This window comes from Dasypus novemcinctus, unplaced genomic scaffold, assembly GCF_030445035.2.
Source record: "Dasypus novemcinctus isolate mDasNov1 unplaced genomic scaffold, mDasNov1.1.hap2 scaffold_107, whole genome shotgun sequence".
Lineage (NCBI taxonomy): Eukaryota > Metazoa > Chordata > Mammalia > Cingulata > Dasypodidae > Dasypus > Dasypus novemcinctus.
In genome coordinates, this window is record NW_026688146.1 from 1,771,886 (window position 1) to 1,796,676 (window position 24,791).

General features: G+C 38.1%; 1 long non-coding RNA gene across 1 annotated transcript; it reads left to right on the forward strand.

Moving 5' to 3' along the window:
• The first annotated feature begins 5,696 nt into the window (after positions 1-5,696).
• Positions 5,697-6,424, forward strand: LOC131277482 (uncharacterized). Its single transcript, XR_009184646.1, has 2 exons — positions 5,697-5,830; positions 6,133-6,424. It is a non-coding gene; the product is annotated as an uncharacterized lncRNA (long non-coding RNA).
• The last annotated feature ends 18,367 nt before the right edge of the window (positions 6,425-24,791 follow it).

Consider the following 24,791-nt stretch of genomic DNA (forward strand, 5'->3'; position numbering starts at 1 on the left):
GGAAAAGAGTTTAATGTTGGATATGTGAGAGTACTGTATATTGTATATGTGAATTACAGTGCCCTAAAACTTTTGTGAAGGTAAGCTTAATAATTAGGAAATAAAAGAAAAAAAAGGACATAGACAGTGAGGAAAAGACGGAAGAAGTTGCCTTGCCAATGTGCATACAGGGCAACATTTATTGCAGTAATGGAAGACAGAGAATCAAAAACAAAGCTTTGAATTTTTTAATTTTTTGATTCCCCAATTTATTTGTACGTTATTTTTTCTAAATTAATATGTATTCTATATCTAACCTTTACACTCATCACTATGTTCCTTTTTACTATTAATGGACCTGGCAATATATTTTACTTCATTTTTGAAGTTTTGGATCACAGAGAAGCTCAACAATGGCAGGGTAGGAATACTGGTGTGGGATGTTATGGACAGGTGATGCACGTTTGGGAGGGAGTTTTCTAGGGCATATATCCAGGGTACATAAAAATGTTTGGATATTTTCATGGTGCTTACAATTAAAAACAACTAAGGGAGTGCTGAGTTCCTAGCCAGGGGAGCTCTATCACAATCCTGAAACGAACAGTAACAATCCCCCAAGTGCAATGGCAAAGACCAAAAAAGAAGGAAGGTCCAACAATGAGCCCTTGAAACTAATAACTTTGCTCTTAAGCCTGTGCACCTGAAATAAAAACAAGGCCTAGAGCTGCAGGGTGCCTAAGAGTTACCTCCTGAGAGCCTCCGTGTTGCTACAATGTGGCCAGTCTCAAAGCCAAACTCAGCACGTAAATGTGTTGTCTTCCCCCCAGCGTGGGAAATGACTCCTGGGGATGAGCAATCCTGGCACCGAGGGATTACTACCAAGTACCAGCTGATGATGTAACTAAAAAATGACCTTGAATAAAAGGGTCAACTCAGACCAGCAGAATATCTCAGTCTACATAGAATACCAGGAGTTAAAATGTTTTTTGACCTGAATAAAAGGGGAAAATGGAAAGGACAAATGAGTTTATATGGCTTTGAGTCTCCAAAATAGCTGAGAGCTTATTAGAGGGGTTGCCCTTACGCACACCTCAGCAGAGTCCCAGAGACAGATAAAGTAGATACAACCCCAGGTATTGGTTCTTCTGAGGGCTACAGAGACCCACAGGTTTTATGGTAATGGAAGATGGAGTTCAGTGCCATGTCAGATGGCCCTACTTTGGAGTTTGTGTTTCTGTGTGATGGAGCTGACCTCAGATGTGTTCTTTGTCCACAAGCCTCTCCTGTTGCTTTTACTGGATCTGTAGTTGGTGCTAGGGTTTAGTGTATACCCAGAGGACCTGAATCTCTGGACTGATGATCTGATAGCCAGGCCCTGAGCCCCAACAGACTTGCAACCCCTGTACTCTGGTTTATTGGACTTACCCCACTCAGATAACATGAAGGTCAAGAAGGTCAACCACCACACCAGGAAGCCAAGAGAGCCTACAACTGAAAGCAGGAGAAGTATATCCGGCATCTATGTGGACTCTAAGCCCCCTCTTGATATATATGTGGAGTGGACACAACCATTCTAAGGTCCACAGGATGGAGGAATAGAGTATGGATTAGAGTGGACTTACTGATATTCTATTCATGAACTATTGTGATTAGTAATCGAAGAAAATATGGCATTGGTGTGGAGAAAGTGGCCATGGTGGCTTCTGGGGGTAGGGAGTGGGAGGAGATGAGATGTGGGGGCGATTTTTGGGCTTGGAGTTGTCCTGGATGGTGCTGCAGGGACAGTTACCAGACATTGTATGTCCTCCCATTGCCCACTGGGTGGAATGTGGGAGTGTGCGCTATGGTGTGGACCACTGACCATGAGGTGCAGTGGTGCTCAGAGATGTATTCATCAAATGCAATGAATATCTCATGATGATGGAGGAGATTGTTGTTATGGGGGGAGGAGTGTGGTGAGGGTGTGGGGGGTATATGGAGACCTCATATAGAGGGGGTATATGACGACTTCATATAAAGAAAACAAAAATGAAAATTTTTATAAATTTTTTTTAAGGTTTTGCCTTTTATCACTCTAATAGGTCTTGTCTTGTATATATAGTGGCAAGGCAATCTCTTTCATTTCTTCCTCAGTGTCTTGCCTTTTTTATTTTTCATTATATCTTCAAAAAAGTTTAAGGTCACAGTAAAATCATGCACAGAATATAGGTATCTCCCATATACCCAACATCATCCCTCTTCCTCACCAATGATGTTTTTACTTGTGGATGTTACATTTGCAACAACTGATGTACAAATATTGGATAGCTACCAACCATGCTCAGTAGTACACAATATGGTTTACAATTTAGACCATACGCTTTTATAAATTTTTGTTGAAATTTATCATGGCCTGTATCCATCATTGCAAGATCATACAGAACACTTCCATTTACCCCCATTTACCCCCTCTTCCATCTATTTTCTCTCTCTCTCCCTCTCCTTGGGGCCCACATTGGCAACCAAGCTTCATTGCTTGAAGGACAAGATTCATAGATACTTGCAACAATGCTGAGCGCTTGACAAACTGGTCTATCCTCTCCCATTAGGAGCAAGCCTTGCTCTTGAGAGATACTCTCCCCTCTATTTGAGAACATCTAAGTGTCCTCTCCATTATCGGTGTACAACAATTCTTGCTCATTGTTTTGCTCTACACTCACGAATACAACACACTGGGTCAGTTGGTCCATGGAACTGTGGGTATGTTCGGTGTGGAACGGTGAACACGCAGGATTGATGTGTGCGTGGTTGAAATTATAATGTTGAGAAAACACTTTTTTTTTCACTATAATCCTGATTCTGCATCTTTATTTTATTTCCACTTTTTTGGTCTTTATTCATTTTTTTAATATTACATTCAAAAAATACGAGGTCCCCATATATCCCCTACTCCCCTCACCCCACTACTCCCCCCATAGCAACATTCTCCTCCATCATCATGACACGTTCATTGCATTTGGTGAATACATGTCTGAGCATCGCTGCACCTCATGGTGAATGGTCCACATCATAGCCCACACTCTCCCATGTTCCATCCAGTGGGCCATGGGAGGACCTACAATGTCCACTAATTGTCCCTGCAGCACCAACCAGGACAACTCCAAGTCCCCAAAAACGCCTCCACAGCTCACCTCTTCATCCCATTCTCCACACCCAGCAGCCACCATGGCCAATTTCTCCACACCAATGCCACATTTTCTTCGATTACTAATCACAATAGTTCATGAGCAGAATATCAGTAAGTCCACTCTAATCCATATTCTATTCCTACATCCTGTGGACCTTGGATTGGTTGTGTCCATTCCACATCTATGTCAACAGGGGGCTTAGATTCCACATGGATGCTGGATGCAATTCTCCTGCTTTCAGTTGTAGGCACTCTTGACTCCATGGTGTGCTGGTTGACCTTCTTCAACTCCATGTTCTCTGAGTGGGGTAAGTCCAATAAACCAGTGTAGGAGCTGAAGTCTGTTGAGGCTCAGGGCCTGGCTATCATATGGTCAGTCCAGAGATTCAGGTCCCCTGGGTATATATTAATCCCCATCACCAACTACAATTCTGGTAAAGTAACAGGAAAGACTTGTGAAAAGTGATCACATCTGAGTCCAGCTCCATCACACAGAAACACAAACTCCAAAGAAGGGCCAACGGACATGGCACTGAACTCCATCTGCCATGACCAAAACCTGTGGGTCTCTGTAGCCCTCAGAAGAACAAATACCTGGGGTTCTATCTACTTTATCTGTCTCTAAGACTCTGCTGAGTTGTGCATAAGGGCAACCCCTCTGATAAACTCCCAGCTCTTTTTTGGACTCATAGCCATATAAACTCATTTGCCCTTTCCATTTGCCCCTTGATTTAGGTCAAAAAGCATTTTTAACTCCTGTTATTATATGTAGACAGAGATATTCTGCTGGTCCGAGTTTAACCTTTTATTCAAGGTCATTTTCTATTTACATCATCAGCTGGTACTTGGTATTAATCCCTCGGCTCCAGGGAGGCTTATCCCTGGGATTCATGTCCCACACTGGGGGGACGGCAATAAATTTACATGCTGAGTTTGGCTTCAAGACTGGCCATATTTGTGTAACACGGAGGCTCTCAGGAGGTAACTTTTAGGCACATTGCTGCTCTAGCCCTTGTTCTTATTTCAGGTGCACAGGCTCACAAGCATAGTCATTAGTATCAGGGGCTCATTGTTGGACCTTCATTCTTATTTGTCTTTGTTGTTGCACTTGGGGGATTGTTGCTATTCCTTTAGGGACTGTGATAGAGCTTCCCTGGCTAGGAACTCAGCACTCCCTCAGTTGTTTTTAATTGTTTCCACTATGAAAATATCCAAACATTTTTATGTACCTTGGATATATGCCCTGTAGAACTCCCTGTCAACCATGTGTCCCCTGTCAATAACATCCCACACCAGTATTCCTCCCCTGCCATTGTTGAACCTCTCTGTGATCCAAAACTTCCTGAAAAGTGAAGCCCAATATATTGCCAGGTTCCCTTAATAGTAAAATGGAATATAGCGATGAGTTTAAAGGTTAGATATACAGTACATATTAATTTGGAAAAATTCAACATCCTATCTTTTCCTTTTCTTTTTTCTAATTATTAAGCTTATCTTCACAAGAGTTTTAGATCACAGTAATTCATATATACAATATACAGTAATCCCACATATCCAACATAATATCTTTTCCCTTCCACAGCAGTAATCTTTTAACATTCATACCATATTTACTAAAACTGATGTACAGATATGAGACAATAGCTTTCAAATAAGGTAACATTTGTGTTTACATTGTGGTTTATTTTTTAGACTATACAATTTTCTATATTTTTAGTTATCTTACGTTTTACATTATGATTTATATTTAGCCTATCAGCCCCTATATATTTTTTGTGTAATTTTAAATGTCTTATATCCATCCTTGAGAAAACACTGTTGATGATATAATAAGGAAGGGTTACTGTTTTAGGGTATTGGATGGTGGACATCTGGCACAAGGTGCACCGGGGGCAGGCTTCTAAGGATTGTGTGAGTGCTCATTTCTTGGCTTTTTAAAACTGTGAACAGTTTGTTAGGAAACACAGTACCTTTGTCTTCTCTTCATTCCCAGAATGTACTTTAGGATTTACCATACAATATTGCTGAATAAATATTGTTGAATGACTGAGAAACCAGATGGTTGTGTGGGTTGAACAGATTTTGCTAATTATGGGGGAGAAAGGAGAAGCAGTGAGACAAGAGGAAATTCAGTTGTGAGTGGGTGTCTCCCTTCATGACAGCCAACTCCAGAGGAGAAAAATTGGGAAATAAGATAATTTAGTGTAATCAGAATCTTACTCCAGAAGCAACAAGAGGGAAATCAGTATGGGAAACCTGACAAGACTAGAGCCCACACCTTAATAAGGGTGACCTCCTCCTGGGAGGTAGGTGTCCACAGGGATAAGAGATGAACATGGAGCTCCAAAGCTGTCACAAGGGACTAAACTGGTGCAAATTTGCATTGTGTTTTCCTTTCTTATCTCCAGAGAAATATTTATCTCAGGGAGATTGATACAAAAGAATACTTCATTAATGTGGTTCATGGGAATGGAATCCCTAATTGCTCAGCTACTCTATGTGCTTCTCCTTCACTGTATCAAAGAAAACACAATTTGTCTTCTACAGACCTTATGACTCATTCCATCTCACTTCACTTCTTGGGAACAGAGTTTCCAACTTCATTCATCTGTCAAGGAAGAACCTGCATTGGTGAACTTAGACCCTGACTTGATAATTTCAGAGCGAATTACAGAATCTTCACAGGTACTGGGGGAATATATTTTTGACTCCATGGACACCTTTTATTGGTAGAAGCTTTAAGGAAATCAGCAGATTATGACCACAGAGAAAACTTAAAACACAAAGTTTTGTCTTATTAAAAAGTCTGAGTGAAAATAGCAGATAAACTAAAATAGATTTTTTTTCCCAATCTGCTTCCTCTGATCTCTTACTCTTGGGTCTTCCCTCTCTCAGAAGCATTGTTTCCTTGTTTCACTCATTCTTCTTTCTCTATACTTGTAGAAATTATCTGTTTACCTGTGTTTATTCATTTTTTTTTCTTTTAGTCATTCAATATATGTGGCTCTGGAATTCTGGTGAAGTGGATCAGAAATTACCGACTCATCCTGGGGAGGTTAGTAAAGGCATCACAAGGGAGATTTTAATTGCAATAAGGCTTGAAGGAGGATTTAGAGTAATTTCAGAAGGAGAAAAGGCTAGAAGTACATGAAGAAGAGATGACATGGACACAAATATGGAGTCAATAATTATATGGTGTGGTGAGGTTTTAAAAATAGTTCTTTTTAAAAAAGAAATCAACTTTACTGATACATATTAAAAAGCATACAATTCCTGTGACATGTAAAATTTGTTGTATTTGCCTTAATGACATAATTGTGCATTTATTACTTCAGTCATTATTAGAGTATGTTCACTGAGATGTAAAGATTTTTCTTGTTTGTTTTTATAAATTCGCTATGAGATTTCTTTAGCAAAAATTATTATGGTCTTCTTTTTTTAAGATACATAGATCACACTAAATTTTACATTTTAAAATATGACATTCCCATATACCCCACTCCCTAAATTCCCCATCCTCCCACATTAACAACCTTTCATCAGTGTGGCACATTCCTTTTATTTAATGAATACATTTTGGATCATTGCTACAAAGCTTGGATTATTGTTTACATGTTAGTTTACACTCTCTTCCAGTACATTCAGTGTGATATGGTAGGATATATAATATCTTGCATCTGTCCATGAGATATATTTCAGGACAACTCCAAGTCCCCAAAAAAGCCACCACATCACACCCTCTTCTTCCCTCTCCCTGCACTCAACAACTCCAGTGGTCACTGTCTCCATGACAGTGACACAATTTCTTCCATTGCTAGAGTCACAATAAGTCTATAGTAGAATACCACTAAGCCCACTCTAATTCTTATTTTATTCCTCTATCTTGAGGATCTTGGGATGGTGATGATCACTCCACCTCTAAATCAAGAGGGGCCTTAGATCCCACATGTCTGATGAATGGAATTCTGCTTGCAGTTGTGGACTCTCTCTGTTCCCTGGTGTGGTGGTTGACCAACATTTTGTTTGCTTTCAGATTTGGAGTTTAAAAATATAGCTGCTGTAAAAGTTCATTTGTGGACTTTTGTGTGGACTCTAATTTTCATATCATATATATATATATGATATGGTGTGTATATATATATACCTAAAAGCAAAACTGCTGGATTGTATGGTAAGGCAATGTTTAGTTTTAAAAGAAACTGTCTTCTGGATGAACCATTTTGTGTTCTCACTAGCAGTGAATGAGAGATGTATTGCTCCATATACTCAACAGCAATTGGTATTCTCAGTTTTTAGGTTTTTATCTCTTCTAATAAACATGTGGTCATATATTATTGTGTTCATAGTCTTCCAAGTCCCTAATGACAGATGATGTTTAATTTTTAAAAGAGTTTTAATGAGTTTATTTATTCATTTATTTATTTAAATTTTAAAAATTTTAAAACAGGTTTAGATTACATAAATGTTACATAAAATATAGAGGGGACCCATATGCCCCACCCCTTCACCCTCCCACTCTTTCCCATAGTAACAACAACTTTCATTAGTATAGTACATTTGCTACAATTGATGAATGCATATAGAAACAATGCTGCTAACCATGAATTATAGTTTATATTATAGTTAAGAGCCTGTCCTGCACAATTTTAGGTAATGATAAAACATATAATGGCCTGTATCCATCATTGCAATGTCATTCAGAACAATCCCAATGTCCTGAAAATGCCCTGATATAACACCTATTCTGCCTGCTCCCTCCTCTCAGAATCTCTGGTGGCCATGGCCTTTATATCAATGATAAACATTCTTCCATTGCTAGAATAGTAAGTCTATAATATAAAAATAATGTCTACTTTAGTCCATTGTTCATTCCCCAATCTTCAGGATTTTGTGATGGTGATGCCCACTGTTTCTAATTGAGAGGGGGCTTAGATCCCTTGGGATATATGGGTGGAACTAGCTTGCTTAGAGTTGCAGACATTCTTTGCTCCTTGGGATAGGTGTTGTCCATTAGCATCTCCTTATTAGTTGTTCTACATAGGTCCAATGAACTGGAGAGTAAGTGTTGAAACTCTGCTTAGATTAAGCGTTCAACTGGCACATGAACAGACCAAAAACATAATTCTCTGGCTCATGTATTTAACAAGGATAGTGCCAACACATGGCTTTATGTAAATAACATTTAGAGAAGAGCCACATGTTGGGAATCTACAAATGAGGCTAACTCTTTTACACTGGGGAGCATAAATTCCAAAGTAAGGTTTACTGACAGGGTGCCAAATTCCTGAGATTCCCTGCACTATTTACAGTGTCTAGATATCTCTAGAACCATCAGGATCCCTACTGTTTGAGGCACTGTTTACTGTAACAGATAGTGAGATTCTGCTGAGATGAGCATAAGCATAACCTCTGGAATGACCACCAAACTCACTTTAAAATCTCTTAATCATAAAATTTCATCTGCACTGAATATTTCCCCTTTTTGGCCAAGGTCTTTTTCAGAGACATTGCTCGTTGGCATTTGGTCATAATACCTAGGTGCCAGTGAAGTTGAATTTCTTTTTATATATTGTATTTTGTATTTGTATTTTGAATTTCTTCCTAAGTTAGGATTCTGTTTATATCTTTTGCAGATTTTTAAATTCAGCCTATGCTTTCTTATTTTGTGGTGTTAATATTAATTTCTACATTTGTATACAAATCTTTTATCAGATGTGTTTTGTAAGTATTTTTCCAAATCTGCATGTTTTCTTACAACCCCTTATCAATGTCTTTCACAGAGTAGATATTTTACATTTGAATAAAAACTGACTTATAAATTTTAATCTCTCATGAATCATGCTTCCATTACTATATCTAAAAACTCTTTTCCAACCTATGGGCCCTTAGATTTTCTTCACATTTTAGTCTAGCACTTTCACAATGCATTTTACTTTAAAATGGTATGATTCATTTTGATTTAATTTTTGTGAAATGAATTCAATCAGTGCCTAAGTTCCTTTTTTATTTGGCATGAGTGCATCCTATTGTTACCATATTCTAACTAAGTTCTTGGCTATGCTGCAGAAGTGAATTTCAAGAACACGCCAGGTGAGTTAGGCCAGTAATTAATTCAGGTAGGAAGGGAAGAGAAATGGGAGAAAATAACAGATCAGGGCCCCAGCAGGTAGTGAGGAAGGGGCTGAAAAGGGATGAAGAGGGCTAATTTACAAGCTACAATTCCCCATTATAGATTATAAGTCCCGAGGGTAACTTGCATGGCCACATGGCAGAGGAAAAATGATGAAAGTGACATGCAGAAGGCAAGACGGGTCAATAGGCAAAAAGCTAGGCAAGAGCAAGCTCAAACCTCATGGTTTGCTTTTAAACTGCTAGTTATCCACCCCTTTGCTAATGGCATGGGAGGGGGTTTCAGCTGTTTGCTCTTTGGATTGATTACCCTGCCCATCAATTCCTTAGTGAGGACCCAGTGATAAAGTTCCTAGGGAAGATCCAGGCTTTTCCATATTCTCAGGAAGGAGGCTTTGTTCTGGGTAGCAAATCCCAGGGTGAGATCCCTCCAGCAGCCATCATTAGGGGGTTTTGATGTCCATGTGGACTCTGTCAGGTTCTAGATCCATCTATTCCCTATCTTACTAGCCTGCTTCACTTTTGTTCCAACACCACTTCTTGAAAAGATCATACTTTCTACACTGAATTACCTTTGTTCTCTGTGAAACATCAGTGGAACACATTTGCGTGGGGTCATTTGTCCATTTCACCAAAAAGATTTTTTAAATTATTGTGTTTTTATAATAACTGTTACAACCAAATAACATGGTTCCTACTACTTTGCTCTTCTTTTCTATTTTGTCACAGGGTACAAAAACATGGTCATAATGTTTGTTGCTTAAAATAAAGTCTGAGAGAATTTATCATGGAAATTATTGCCTTGGCAAAGTGTATTCTATTATGACCAAGGGTTTCTAGCCATCACAACTATCAAGGAGAAGCAGGAACATATGTTTTCCCTATTTTCAGAAAAGGGTACTAGATCTCTATAAAATCCATAAAAATATTAACTTAATGTAATTACAATACAAACAGTACCATTTATTATATTTTTCTGATTATGGCTTGAGGCTAAATTGCCCTGCTTTGAATATCTACTCAGGAAATTCATCATCCACATGGAAACAGAAAACCAAACATATGCTTTAGAATTCATCCTCCTGGGGCTCTCAGAAAATACAGAGGTGCAGCCCCTCCTCTTTGGAATGTTTCTGTCCATGTACCTGGTTACATTCATTGGCAGCCTGCTCATCATCCTGGCCATCATCTTGGACTCCCATCTCCACACACCCATGTACTTCTTCCTCTCCAACCTGTCTTTTACTGATATCTGTTTCACCTCCACCACGAAACCAAAGATGCTGCTGAACATTCAGACAGGCAACAAAATCATAAGTTTTGAAAACCGTCTTACCCAGATATATTTTTTCATGCTTTTTGGACAATTAGATAACTCCTTCTTGACTGCAATGGCCTATGGCCGCTTCGTGGCCATCTGTCACCCCCTGCACTACACAGTCATCATGAACCCCTGGCTCTGTGGCCTTCTACTGCTGGTATCCTGGTTATTGAGTGTTTTGGACTCTCTTTTGCATAACTTAATGGTTTTACAATTGTCTTTTTGTACAGAGATGGAAATGCCCTACTTTTTCTGTGAACTTAATCAGGTAGTCAGACATGCTTGTTCTGACACCTTCCTCAATGACCTTGTGATGTATTTTGCAGGTGGACTTCTGGGGGTTATACCACTCACTGGGATCTTTTTCTCTTACTATAAAATTATATCCTCAATTTTGAGAATCTCAACAGCTCATGGTAAATATAAAGCATTTTCTAATTGTGGATCTCACCTCTCAGTAGTGACCTTGTTTTATGGTAGGTATTGGAGTGTATCTTAGCTCTGCTGCTACCAAAAACTCAAAGGCAAATGCAATAGCCTCAGTGATGTACACAGTGATTACTCCCATGTTGAACCCCTTTATTTACATTCTTAGAAACAAGGACGTAAAGCAGGCCTTTAAAAAGCTCGGAAACATTCTGTCTATAAAAGGACACTTTGTCTCAAGTTTACAAAAGTGCTCATGATTAACAGAGATCAAACACTAGAAGATTCTTTTTTTGAAAATGAAATATTTTGTTGTCTTTTTTTGAAGATACATAGATAACGCAAAATGTAACATTAAAAATATGAGGTTCACATATATACCACTCCCCACCCCACCCCCACTCCTCTCACACCAACAACTTATGGTTGTGTGGATTATCATTTGCATTGTAGTTTGCAACTCCCCACAGTCCATTCAATGGCTTATGGCATGATATGTAATGTCCTTCATCTATCCGTACTATATCATTCAGGACAACTTCAAGTCCTAAAAATGCCTCCATGTCACACATCTTCCCTCTCCCAGCACTCAGCAACTCCCACAGCCACTGTCTCCAGACAGACTAGTGTGTCAAATCCTCAGCATTGTTGCAAGTATCTGTGAATCGTGTATTTCAGGCAGTGAAGCTTGGTTGTCACTGTGGGCCCCAAGGGGTGGGGGAGAGAGGAATAGAATAGATGGAAGATGGGACAACTGGGGGCAGTGGAAGTGTTCCACAAGATTATGCAGTGATGGATATAGGCCTTGTTAAATTTCACCAAAAAATTAAATGTAAACCATAGTACAACCAAATTTTTATAAAATTGTACAATCTAAAATATAAACCATAATGGAAACCATAGTGAAACCATGGTTTGTATCTATGTTTCAATATCTGTTCATCAGCTATAGCAAATATATGCACATTAAAAAGATAATTGCAGGGGGAAGAGAGAAAAGTGTTTGATGTTGGCATATCAGATTCCCTTATATTGTATATGTGACTTTATTGTGATCTAAGACTTTTTTGAAGACATTATAATTTTTTTTAAACAAAGGATGAAGACTCTGAGAAAAGAATGGGAGAGAGAGCTTTTCTACTGTACATACACAGCAACACCTATTACAGTGATGAAGGCAAAATGTAAAATATATTTTATGATATTTTGCATTTTAATACCCTGATTTATTTTTTACTTTTAGTTTTTCTTAAATATAGAATAAAAATATTCTATTTTTTATCTTTAAACCTATCACTAATATTTCATTTTCCTGTTAATTGAGTTTAGAAATATATTAGCATATAGTTTTGAAGAAGTTTTGGATCACAGAGTGTTTCAACAATTGCAGGGCAGGAGCACTGGTGTGGGATGTCATTGATGGGGGATGCATGGGCAGGGGGCAGTTCTCCAGGGTATTCATGCAGGGTATATAAATATATTTTGGATATTAATTTTCATATTAGGTAGAGTTTGACATGACAACTGAGGAAGTGCTGAGTTCCTATTCTGGGAACCTATGTTGCACTCCCCAGTTGAGGAGCAACTATCCCCCAAGTGCAAGAACAAAGACCAGTGAAGAAGGATGGTTCAATGATGGGCCCTTGATACTGATGACAATGCTTATGAGCCTGTGTGCTTGAAATTTCAACTAGGTCTAGAGATGCAAGGTGCCTAAGAGTAACCTCCTGAGAGCCTCCATGTTGCTCAAATGTGGCCACTCCCTAAGTCAACTCAACATTACTTTCCCTCCAGCATGGGACATATCCGCTGGGTTGAGAATCCCTGGTGCTGAGGAATTACTACCAACCACCAGCTCGTGATACAATTAGAAAACTACCTTGAATAAAAAGGGGAAATGGGAATGACAAATGAGTTCATATGGCTAAGAGACTTCAAAATGAGTCAGGTCTTCAGATGAGTTGGACTGATGCATCTTTCAGCAGGATCTCAGAGACAGCCTAAGTAGGTACTACCCCAGGTAATGGTTCTCCTGAGGACTACAGAGACACCTCATTCCTATGGTCATGGCAGATGATTCTGGAGTTCGGTGCCTTGCCAGAAGATACTACTTTGGAATTTGTACCCTGAAGTGTGATGGAGTTGGACTCAGATGTGATCTTTCTACATGTGCCTCTCTGTCACTTTTACTCAACCTTTTGTTGGTGCTGGGGTTGTTGTATGGTCAGGAGACTTGAATGAGCTTCAGGAGAGTTGCAACACCTGCTCTCAAATTCATTGGATTTGCCAGTGTCAGCTAACAGGGAGGTGAGGATGGTCAACCACCATACCAGGGAACCGAGAGAGTCTACAAGTGCAAGCAGGAGAATTCCACCCATCAGCCATGTGGGATCTAAGCCAACTTTCAATTTAGAGGTGGAGTGGACATCACCATCCCAGTGTACACAAGGTGGAGGAATAAAATATGGATTAGAGGAGATCTTAATCTAGGTACTTTGTAAGTGTATAGAGAGATAATCCTGCATTTGCCTAATAAAAACTTACATTTGTTTCATTTTGGTATATCACGGATTCCTATTTCTTTTGTATTATTTTACATCATGTGTTCCGTCATTGTATTCCTGGATTCAGGATTGAAGATAGAAACTGCTGCCTGGATTTTCAGCAGTAAAATATTTCATTCAGTTTATTCTGTATATATAAAATTATAGCAGGTGCTGGAGGGATGAAAGTGTATTGCAGTCACTCCCAGATGAAAGAAACTGCTTGTGTTTTATGGTGTTAGTGAAAAATAAGCTCTCCTAGCAAAGGCTCTGTACCAGCTACCAGGGCTTGTTCATTAGTTCCTGAAAGAGGTCACATCCTGAACTGGAGATGTCATCTGACTGCTTTATATTAATCCACATTCTATCTCCAATATGTGCCTTTCTCCTGCACCTTCAAAATCATAATTCAAGTGAGGTTGTAATCAACAACACATTCCCTGATTTTTCAAACAATGATGGTTTCAATAATTTCTATCATTCTTCCAGCGATGTAAGTTTGCCCTTTAAAAAATATTTCCATATTGAAGGATATTTTCTGCAAATTTCTTTCAGCACTCCCTACAATAATAGTCCTCATGTATGGGTCATAAAAAGCAAATATGTGTTTTTCTGCCTTTCCTACTATATCTTATTCTTATATTAAACCCAGATATTAAGACATAATTTCAGACTTTTATGTAAGCTTGCTGTTTTCTTCTGGGTAGACTAAGGTGAATGCATCATTCGTCAACTGATTTCCTTGCCATCATTACAAATGGCAAACCAGAGTGGCATTTTGGAGGTAATGATTTCTCTGAGCTAATGGTCATATTTGAAGATGTTAATAATTGCTTACATATTTGTATTCACTTCAAATTCTTTGGCAAAGCTGTGAATTCATTTTCACTTGTAATTTATTGACACACAGGTTCAGTCTCTGATGTGAGTCATACACTTATCAGAACTGAAATTTTCAGGAAAAGATATTTCATTCATGCAGTTTTATAAAATGTCTATGTTTTGATTATACCTTAATCTGAAAATTAAAAATCCTCACCTTGTCACTTTTTTCTGGAATTCTCTCCAGTGCAAGTAAGAGCCCCACCTTATTCCACATTAACTTGAATTAGGATTCTCAGTAAAATCATTTTTCACATAACCCAGTTTGTCAATACCTTTCCTAGGTGCTTTCTTTAAATGTTACTGCAAACAATATATTGTGAATCATTTTTTCCAAGCTATACAAGAGCAATTATGTACATTTACCACATGGAAATAGTGTCAGTGGTCTTCTCACTCCCAACAATTTGATGTATCAGTTCCCAATTGCTACCCTGCAAGACTGCTATTTTGTAATCAGGTCTGGTACAAAATAGTTTACATGAAAGGCTTATTTTTGAGCAGAAATCTCTTTCCAAATAAAAGCTTTTAAGAATTTTTACTTTAGTCCATTGTACATTATAATAACTAGATATTATTATTCTATTATAGATGTGTTATTATAGTAATTAAAGAATTTTATCATTGAAATAAAGGCATTGGCCACCAGAGGTTCTGAGGGGAGGGAAGGGAAGAATAAGGAGTAATATGGAGACATTTTGGAGACATAAGAATTCTCCTACATGACCTTTCAATGATGGAAACAAGGCCATTATACATTTTGTCACAGCCTATAAAATTGTCTGAGACTGAGGGTAAACTATAATCTACAGTGTAGTCCATGGTTAGTAGCAATGCTTCAATATGTGTCCTTCAATGTTAACAAATGTACAACTCTAATGAAACAAGTTGTTAATGTGGTAAAGTGTGGGATCTTGAGGGGCTGGAGCATATGGGAATCTCCTGTATTTTTAATGTAACATTTATGTAATCTAAAGCTTCTTTAAAAATAAAAACATTAAGAAAATTTTGAAAAAGAATCTTGAGAAAAAACGTGGTAGCCATGAACACTCATGTTACTGAAGAAACTAGAGTTATGTCTTTCAATATTTGGAAGTATGGAAAAGAGTGAAAAACAGTCCAGCTAAGAAAGGTGATACTTCTGTTATAATCAGGAACACTGTATAATCAAGAAGACTCCACTGGAATTATTGACCACACAAATATGCCCCCTTTCTGCAGTCAGGGAGAAGCAGGCTCATGTCTTCAGTATTGATTAAATAGGCACCACCACCTGCAGTTTCCCCATCTGGAGGAAAGGAATACAAACCAGAAAGAGGGAGAAAAGACTGCTAAGAATAACCTACCCTACTGAAGTCACACCCTAAGAAGACTCAGTTGTGGATGCCAAACTTACTTACCCTTTGATTGTATTTATGAAGAGAGGGTGATTGGTATCTTTCAAAATCCCCTAAGGAACTTCCTGTTTCCTTTCTAAATATTTAGCTGGTACACTGATTCATAAGGTAACATTTTTATTAAGCAAATATCATATGTGAGTGATGGAGACCTTTTCAACTCTATTATATTCTCCTCGAACATATGTTATTACAAAGATCTTTTCTTATTTCCCCATTCCTGCATCTTCTCTTTTCCTTTAAAATAAAAAAGTATTCCTGGTTTTGTCAGTAGAATTTTATTCTTCTCCAGGATCCTAAAATATGTGAAAACAATGATTCACTCTAAACTGAGGGTAAAATTTGTTCTCATGTAAAACAAAGTTTATTCCTTAAGAGTCTATAAATGGCTATAAGGGGAAAAAAGCATCATATTGTCTTTTATCAGTGAAACTTAAGTACAGTTAGGTTTTTTAAAAAGGGAAACTTTGCAGAGAGTTCCTAAAATATAGATTTCATTGAAAGACACTTCCATAATTTCAGTGAGAGATAAACACCAAGTTACAGAGGGAAAAACTGTTTTTTTTCCCTGGATAAGTGGGGGATTTATTTGCTGTCTGAAAGCCAGGAAATATATGTTACATAGAAGGAGGGCAAGATACATTTTGAGTGATTTGTGTTCTGTTTAATTGAATGTTTTATGAGTAGAATAAATACTTTGGGACCCTAACTTGAGAAATTTAGAAAAGATGAATACTGCCAATTGAAGATTTACTGTCCAGAGTGGGGAAGTGAGAATAAACACACCCAGGTCCAAGGAACATCATTTAAACCAAGAGAAAGTAGAAAACTGTAACAGAACGCTTACCTATTATAATGCATTATAATAAGGTAGCCCATGCCTAAGTGAGTATATTTCAAACATAGGAGCAATTACTCCTCCCTCCACTGCCAAGAACTGAGTTTGCAAGAGAAGCAAATTCTAGAGTAACAGTATTGAATGAGAAGGTCCTGGACTTCACATCCTAATGTCTTTCTCCAATGTCACACTTCCCATTTCTCCTCATTTCCAGATCATCCCTCTCAGAAGAATTGGAAGCACCTGCATATTAATAGCTCTGAGATACATCATCCTAAGTGTGGTTATATATATATATTTTTCGTTTCCTGAATGAAAATATTTTGTATTTATTTATTATCCAAGAAGGAAAACATCAGTGGAACAATAAATCACTGAAATCAACCTGTAGATCTGTTTCACTGTGCAAAGAAAATATGAAAGGGAATGTTTTACCGGCAGTAAATGGAGGGACATGGATAAAATGTCAAGTGTAGTAGGTCCACAGATATAAATTTGGTTTATTTTCCATTTCTGTTTCAGGATTAGTGGGTCTTTGATTCCCATGGTAGATAAATTTCTCCCATTCCTACTTGGAAATTTTATATTTTCATCATTGTACATTTTAGCTTCAGAGGTTCTATTTATTTAATTATTGAAATATACCATTTAATATAATTGCAATATTCTTTTTAATCTTCTAAAACTCATTAAAAAGTGTTGTTTCATATTCTCTGAATATTTTCAAAATCTGAAAAACTTAAAAGCTTTTATTCCTATTGTCTGTCTTTTTTCTGTCTTTTAGTCATGATAACTTGCTTTCTTAGGGTCGGTATAGATATTTTTAATTTTTGAAAAGATACTTAGATTACACAAATATCATATGAAAAAGATAGGGGATTCTAATATGCCCCACTCCCCACACTTCCCACATTTTCCCACATGAACAACATCTTTCATTAATGAGGTACATTCATTGCAATTGATGAACAAACTGTGGAACATTGCCACTAAGCATGGACAAATGTTTACATTGTAGTTTACACTCTCTTCGACATAATTCCATAGGTTATGGCAAGATATATAATGGTTTGCATCTGTTATTGCAATGTCTTTTAGGACAATTCCCAATTCCAAAAAATGCCCCTGTCTTATAACACTTTTTCCTGTTTCCTACCCTCAGAACCTCCAGTGACCACTACCTTCAGATTCCCTACATGTGGCTTTTCTGTCCTTTCATTTGTACTTGTAATTAGTACTAGAGTTTGTAGGTTTATGTACAAGTGACTTAAGTTTTGGGGCTGCCCATGTGCCAGCTGGGCCCTGAACCTCAATAGATTTGCAACACTTACTCTCCAGTTCATTGCTTTCACCCAAGACAACAGGCAAGGGGGTGATGATGGACAACTACATACCAAGTAACAGAGAAAGCCTAAAACTGCAAGCAACATAGTCCCATCCATCAGCTCTAAAGGATCACAGCCCCTCTCTATTAGATGTGGAGCAGACATCACCATCCCAGAATCCTCTGGTTTGGGGAATGAAATTTGGACTAAAGTAGACTTACTGGTATCTTACTATGTACTTATTGTGATTCTAGCAATGTAAGAATTTATCCATTGATATACTGAGTTTTAAAATTCTGCTGTTTAATTTGAGGACATATTTGTGTGAATTCTTGGAGGTCTGAGTGGAAAAGAGAGGATTCACGTTTTACATTATTTGGAAATTAGCAAGCTAAAACAATTTAATGTTAAGTTGTGCACCTTGAGCCTTTAAGGTCACAAAGCTTCTGTGATTTCAGACTGCATGCTGGATCCTCATTCAGAGAGCTTTGGCACTTGTAGCACCATGGTCAGGAGAAGTGTGTCTCTTCATACACATACTTGATTAATGTATTTATACTTTGTTAACCTTTACAATGCAACTATAATTCTAAGGATCCCTCTTTTATACAGGAATCTCTTACCAGAGTTCCCACTTAGGATAATTTTCTAATTCATTTTCATATAGAACATATTTAGTAATATGGAATCTCAAATTCCTTAATGTGGACAGTCTCTCAAAACTGCAGCTGGCATTTGAAATCCACTACACATCACAGTCCATTTTATTATTTATTTTGTGGCTAAACTAATTCATTCTGTTAGGCCAGATTTGGGATGAATTTGAAATATTCAGGGAAATTTGTAGGTGTGAATCCTCATATTTTAAAAAATAACACATCAAAAACCTATCTACAGGGAAGCAGACTTGGCCCAGTGGATAGGGCATCTGTCTTCCACATGGGAGGTCCCCATGGGAGGTCTGCGGTTCAAATCAGGGCCTCCTTGACCTGTGTCCAGTTGGCCACGCACAGTGCTATTGCGTGCAAGGAGTACCATTCCACGAAGGGGTGTCCCTGCATAGGGGAGCACCATGCGCAAGGAGTGCACCCCATAAAGAGAGCCACCCAGTGTGAAAGAAAGTTCAGCCCGCCCAGGAATGGCACCGCACACACGGAGAGCTCACGCAGTAAGATGACACAACAAAAAAGAAACACAGATTCCCATGCTGCTGACAACAACAGAAGCGGACAAAGAACATGCTGCAAATAGACACAGAGAACAGACAACTGGGGGGTGGGGGCAGGGAGGAAGGGGAGAGAAAATTTTTTTTAAAAAGCCTAACTACAGATTTGTGGGAAATAGAAAAAGAAGGGCAAACTGTACCTAAATCTAGAAGAAGGAGAAAAACAATATAGATTTCAGTGAAGAGAAATGAACTAGAGTATAGAAAAAACAATTGTGTGAACAAATGAAATTGTTTCTTGGAAAAGATCAATAAAATAGAAAAGGTTTATTTAGATTGAAAAAGAAACAAGAAAGAGGATGTAAATTACCAAAATAAAAAATGTAATCAGGGATGTTGCTAAATATTGCTGACATTAAAGGGATTATGAATTAAATCTATGAATAATTGTCTACCGAAATCTAGAAAATAGAAGAAATGGACCAATTCCTAAAAGCATGCAATTTATCTAAATTGACTGAAAAGAAATAGATCTCAACAAAAACATAATGAGTAAAGAAATTCAATTAGTTATCAAAAACTTCTCAAAACTAGAAGTCTAGGATCAGACATCTTCCAAAATGAAATCTATGAAATATTCAAAGAAGAATTAATGACGATATTTTTCATAACCTTCCAACTTGAAGTCAAGATACATATAGCTTCCAAACTCATTCTATGAGACTAAAGTTATTTTGATGCCAAAACTACATCAAGCATATCAAAGAAAGTAAAGCAAGGAGCAATTTCTCTCATAAATATAGATGCAAAGCACTTAACAAATACTAGCATGTCAAATCCAAGAGAATATTACAAGAATTACCCACTAAGACAAAATGGGATTCAAAATGAATGTTCAACTTAAGAAAATCAATGTAATATACCCATTAACCTAATGAAAAGGAAATCACATGAAAATCTAAATTGATGCAGAAAATGTGAATGATAAATTCCAACACCTTTTCATGATAAAAATACTTAGAAAAATAAGAATATAAATAACTCCCTAAACAGAATAAACAAAATATATAAGAAAACACAGGTAATCTTATCCTCAATCCTGAAAGAGTGGAAGTTATCTCTTTGAGATCTGGAACAAAACAAGGATGACTGCTTTCAATATTGCTATTCAGTATTATATTGGAAGTTAAGAAATTAGGCCATAAAACTAAATAAAATCTACCCAATTTAGAAAGAAAAAGTAAAATCATCTGTTTTAAGAAATGTGGTGATCCTTATCTATATCATGACAAGCTGCCCCAAGAAAACCCTAGAGATCATAAATGAATTCAACCAAATGAAACCTATCAGGTTTACATGAAAAAAAAAGTTTTATATTATACAACAGAAAGAACATTCTTAAATGGACAATAAAAAAATCCACTCACCATACCATCTAAAAGAAGAAAATGCATAGGAATAACTTTAACTAAAAAGGATGCACAATGAAAACTTCAAAAAAAAAGTTGAATGAAACAATAAAAGAACTAAGTAAATGGCAAGGTATTCTGTGTTCATGAATAGGAAGAATTAATATTGTTAAGATGTCAGTACTACCCAAAGTTATCTACAGCTTCGATGTAATTCCCATCTAAGTCCTAAGAGCCTTTTTAGCAGAAATGGAAAAGCTGATCCTGATATATGGAAATATACTCCAGGAGGATTCCAGTGTTCCATCTTATTATGTTGCATTTATTTATTTGCTTATCTCATGCCTTCTAAAGTCTGTGAGCTCTTTGAGCAGAAGCAAAATATCTCACTCTTCTATTCATTCCCAGAATATAACTTACTATTTACCATACAGTATTGTTGAATAAATATTTGTCAAATGATTAAGAAATAAATGATTGAGTGATTTGCACATATATTGCTAAGTTTTGGGGAGAATGGAGAAGAAGTGAGAGAAAAGGAAATCTTGTTGAGAGAGGGAAGTCCCATGACTCCAAAGGAGACAGATTGGAAACAAGATATTTTAGTGTACCCAGAATCTTTTTTACTATCAGTGATAGAGAAACCATTTTGGGAAACCTTGTAATATTAGAGTTCACATCTAAAGAAAGGTGACTTCCTACAGGGAAGGAAGGTGTTCAGTGGGATAAGAGATGGACATGATTCTCCTTATCTGTCTTCTGAGGTTCAAAACTGGCACGAATTTGCTTTGTGGTTTTCTTTCTTACCTCCAGAGAAGTATGTATCTTATCAAGAAGAGAGACCAAAGAATAATTCATTAATGAGTTTCATGGGAATGAAATCCCTAAAGTCTCTGTGGCAGGTTGATACTATTTATGAATTCCAAGAAGAGATTTCAATTATGTTTGTAAACTGGTCTGTTCCTCTGTATATGATACCCTTTGATTGATTTAAATTCATTTTTTTTTACATTTACTTAATTAAATCAAGATTAGAGCTTTGATTTGATCATATCACTGGCGGTACTCATGGTTGAGTCCCTGCCCCCTTGGTGTCCTATATAAATGAACACTCACTCATAAAGATACAATGGAGAAGACACACAGCGGAACATAATTTCATAGATAGAGATTTTTGTTTCACTGCTTTTTCTTTTTCTAAAATTTTGGGAAGAATCCGGTTCAACACATGACATTTAGTCATCAAACAATATGAAGAACTAAATATGAATTTGGGAATGAAGAATTGAGTGACACATTGTTTCTTTTATAAAAGAATATATCTAAACAATTTAAGAGACATAGAAATGAGTACATGCAATATCCTGAGCTGGCTCTGAATTCCTAGTGAAGAGGGTCTAGAACTTTGGACTCATCCTGTGTTGTGTGAGTTAATGAAGGCATCATATGGGACCTCATGATTGAACTGAGCCTTGAAGGAGGAATTGGAATAATTCCATGAGGATGTGGAGGTAGAAGCACAACAAAAAGAGATAAGAGGGACACAAATGTGAGTTCAGTATAACCATAGGATGTGGTGCAGTTTTAGAAATAATTCTGAATATCTGATGAACAATGATGGGCATTCATGAAAAGTTGAAAATGAGCCTTGTAAAAGAGAGTCTTGTATTCTGTCCACAAATTGGATCTTTATGTTTGAGGTTATTGGAGTCTGTGTATGGTTTAGAGAGAGTGATGTTCATGAAAACCCTTGCCAAGTAGAAAGATTTCTCTGGGTTAATATGACTCTATCTGTTGTAAAAACTTTGGAAAGATGATGAGGGATGAAAATAGAAGAGTGGATGCATGGAAGGTGGTGTGATGAGTTAGCATATGTGGGGTTGAATCATAAAGTTTTCACTATTAATGCTTGGCATAATGTCAGTCATTTCATGTTTATCATTTTATTTAGTTATTCCAATTACTCTGTGAAATCGGAGTAATTTTCCAATGCATATAATTGTGTCGGTATTGAATCTTGGAGTTTTATGATCCCAGGAATTTGCATTTCACTAAAAATTTTACTTCTTAATAAACTTAATATTTAGAACAGTTTTAGAGTTGCAGAAATCCTGTAAGGATGTTATAAATAGTTTCCAAGAACCTCTTACCACCTTTCCCCTGTTTGTACCATCTGCCATCAAAAATAACAACTTTTATTTATTTGTCATAACTTCTTAGTCACTTTGTGACTGTGGCAGCTTCTCAGACTCTTCTTGGTTTTGATAACCTGGATACTTTCGAGGAGTGTAGGTAAGATATATTGTAAAGTTTCCCTCAGTTTGAATTTTCTGATGTTCTTCTCATGATTAGACTGAGCTTATGGGTTTTTGGAAGAATGCACCAGAAATAAAGTATCATTTTCATACCATCATAACCAGGGTGCATCCTATCAACATGACTTATCATTGTTGATATTGACTTCTTTCAGCAGTGTTTTGTGGTTCCCCAGCATAAAGTTCCTCATATCTCTAACCTTCCTTATATCACCTTTGGGAAGAAGTCACTAAGTGAAACCCATACTTCAAGAGTGGGATTTTTCTCCATGGCCTTGAAAAAGTAATATCTACATAAATTATTGATTTTTTTCCTGCAAGAGAGATTTGTCTCTTCTTATTTATTTAATCAATTATTTATTAATATCAGGATGAACTCAGGAAATTTATATGATACTTTTAGTAGTCATACAATATTACTTTTCTTGTTTAATTTGTTCCACTTTTGGCCATGGGGGTAAAATGTCAGCTGTACTCTTTATCTGTAGTATAACCCCATCATTGAGAGTTTTATTTTAGCACATATTTACTCTATGGTACTATAAATTCTGCCAGTCATTTCTTGCATGTTTCTCTCCTAGAGTCAACAATTTCTCCAAGAAGATACTTATTGGATAATGGTGATAAATTCCATGTTCTGAGTTCCATGGTACTTTGCCTTCTAAGGCCTCTCTGAAGAGAGTGTGAGGAAACATATGTGTTGCGGCAGCTTGCTCGGTCGGTAGAGGTGGGGTCTGGCTGCGGACGAGGGTTCGGTCCAGCTCTGGATGAGGGGTTGGTCCTGCTTGGGACGAGGGGTCGGTCCCGCTTGGGATGAGGGGTCGGTCCGGCAGCAGACGAGGGATCGGTCTCACAAGGGATTGCGCGGTTCAGCTGACGGGGTCGCCCGGCGAAGCCGGCGACGAAGGGGTCGCTCGGAGAAGCAGGCGACGAAGGGGTCGCCTGGAGAAGCAGGCGACGAACTGGGGACAAGGGAGGCCAGGCCCTTGTCGGGGGCTCTCAGGACTGGAGGGCGCACGGCAGAAGAACTACCGCGGAGACAAGGTAAACACACAAGTCCACTTTACTGAGGGAGAGGCAACAGTTTTATAGGGGCTGGGTAAGGCTGATTGGTCGAAGCCAAGCCCTGTTCTGATTGGTTGCCGGCGAAAGGTCAGTGGGCGGTACTGGATGGGGGAGGGGTGGTGGTTAGGGATTGGCTGTCGCTGTTGCTGGGGGAAGGGGCAGGGTTTCGGGATTGGTGGCTGCTGTTGCTGGGGTGGAGGGCAGACTTCAGTTTCCCGCCCATGCCTGGCTGTTGCTGCTGTCGGGGGAAGGGAAAAGGGTGGGCTGGATTTTTCCACCCACACCTGGCTGTTGCTGCTGTTGGGGGAGGGGAAAAGGGCGGGCTGGATTTTTCCACCCACACCTGGCTGTTGCTGCTGTCGGGGGAGGGGAAAAGGGCAGACTGGAATTTTCTGCCCTGCGCCTGCGCAGGGAGAAAGAAGGCATCGTGTGGCGCCATCCGGGAGGAGGGGCAGCCGCGGAAGCATGGCTGCCGAGAAGGGGAGACCCGAGGGCACTCTGCGCCCATGCCGAGCTTCCTTCAGGGGTGCCCCTATTATGGGGGCAGCGGCTTGGCCTACTGCGGCCGCTCCCCTGCCAGGCCAGCAAACCACACTTCAGCCCGACTGGTGACCGCAATGTGTGTATATACATGTTTATAAATATGCCTACATACAACACTCTATATTTACTGATACATGAGTTAATAAATCTAAACTATTAACATATAGAACATTCTAGTCTCCTCCCTTGCTTATCTATAATCACCTATTTCACAGTGTGAAAAATATTCCCTCATCTGTCAACTATCTATGAAACTTGATTCCAGTGCAAATGCATAGAAGTATTAGA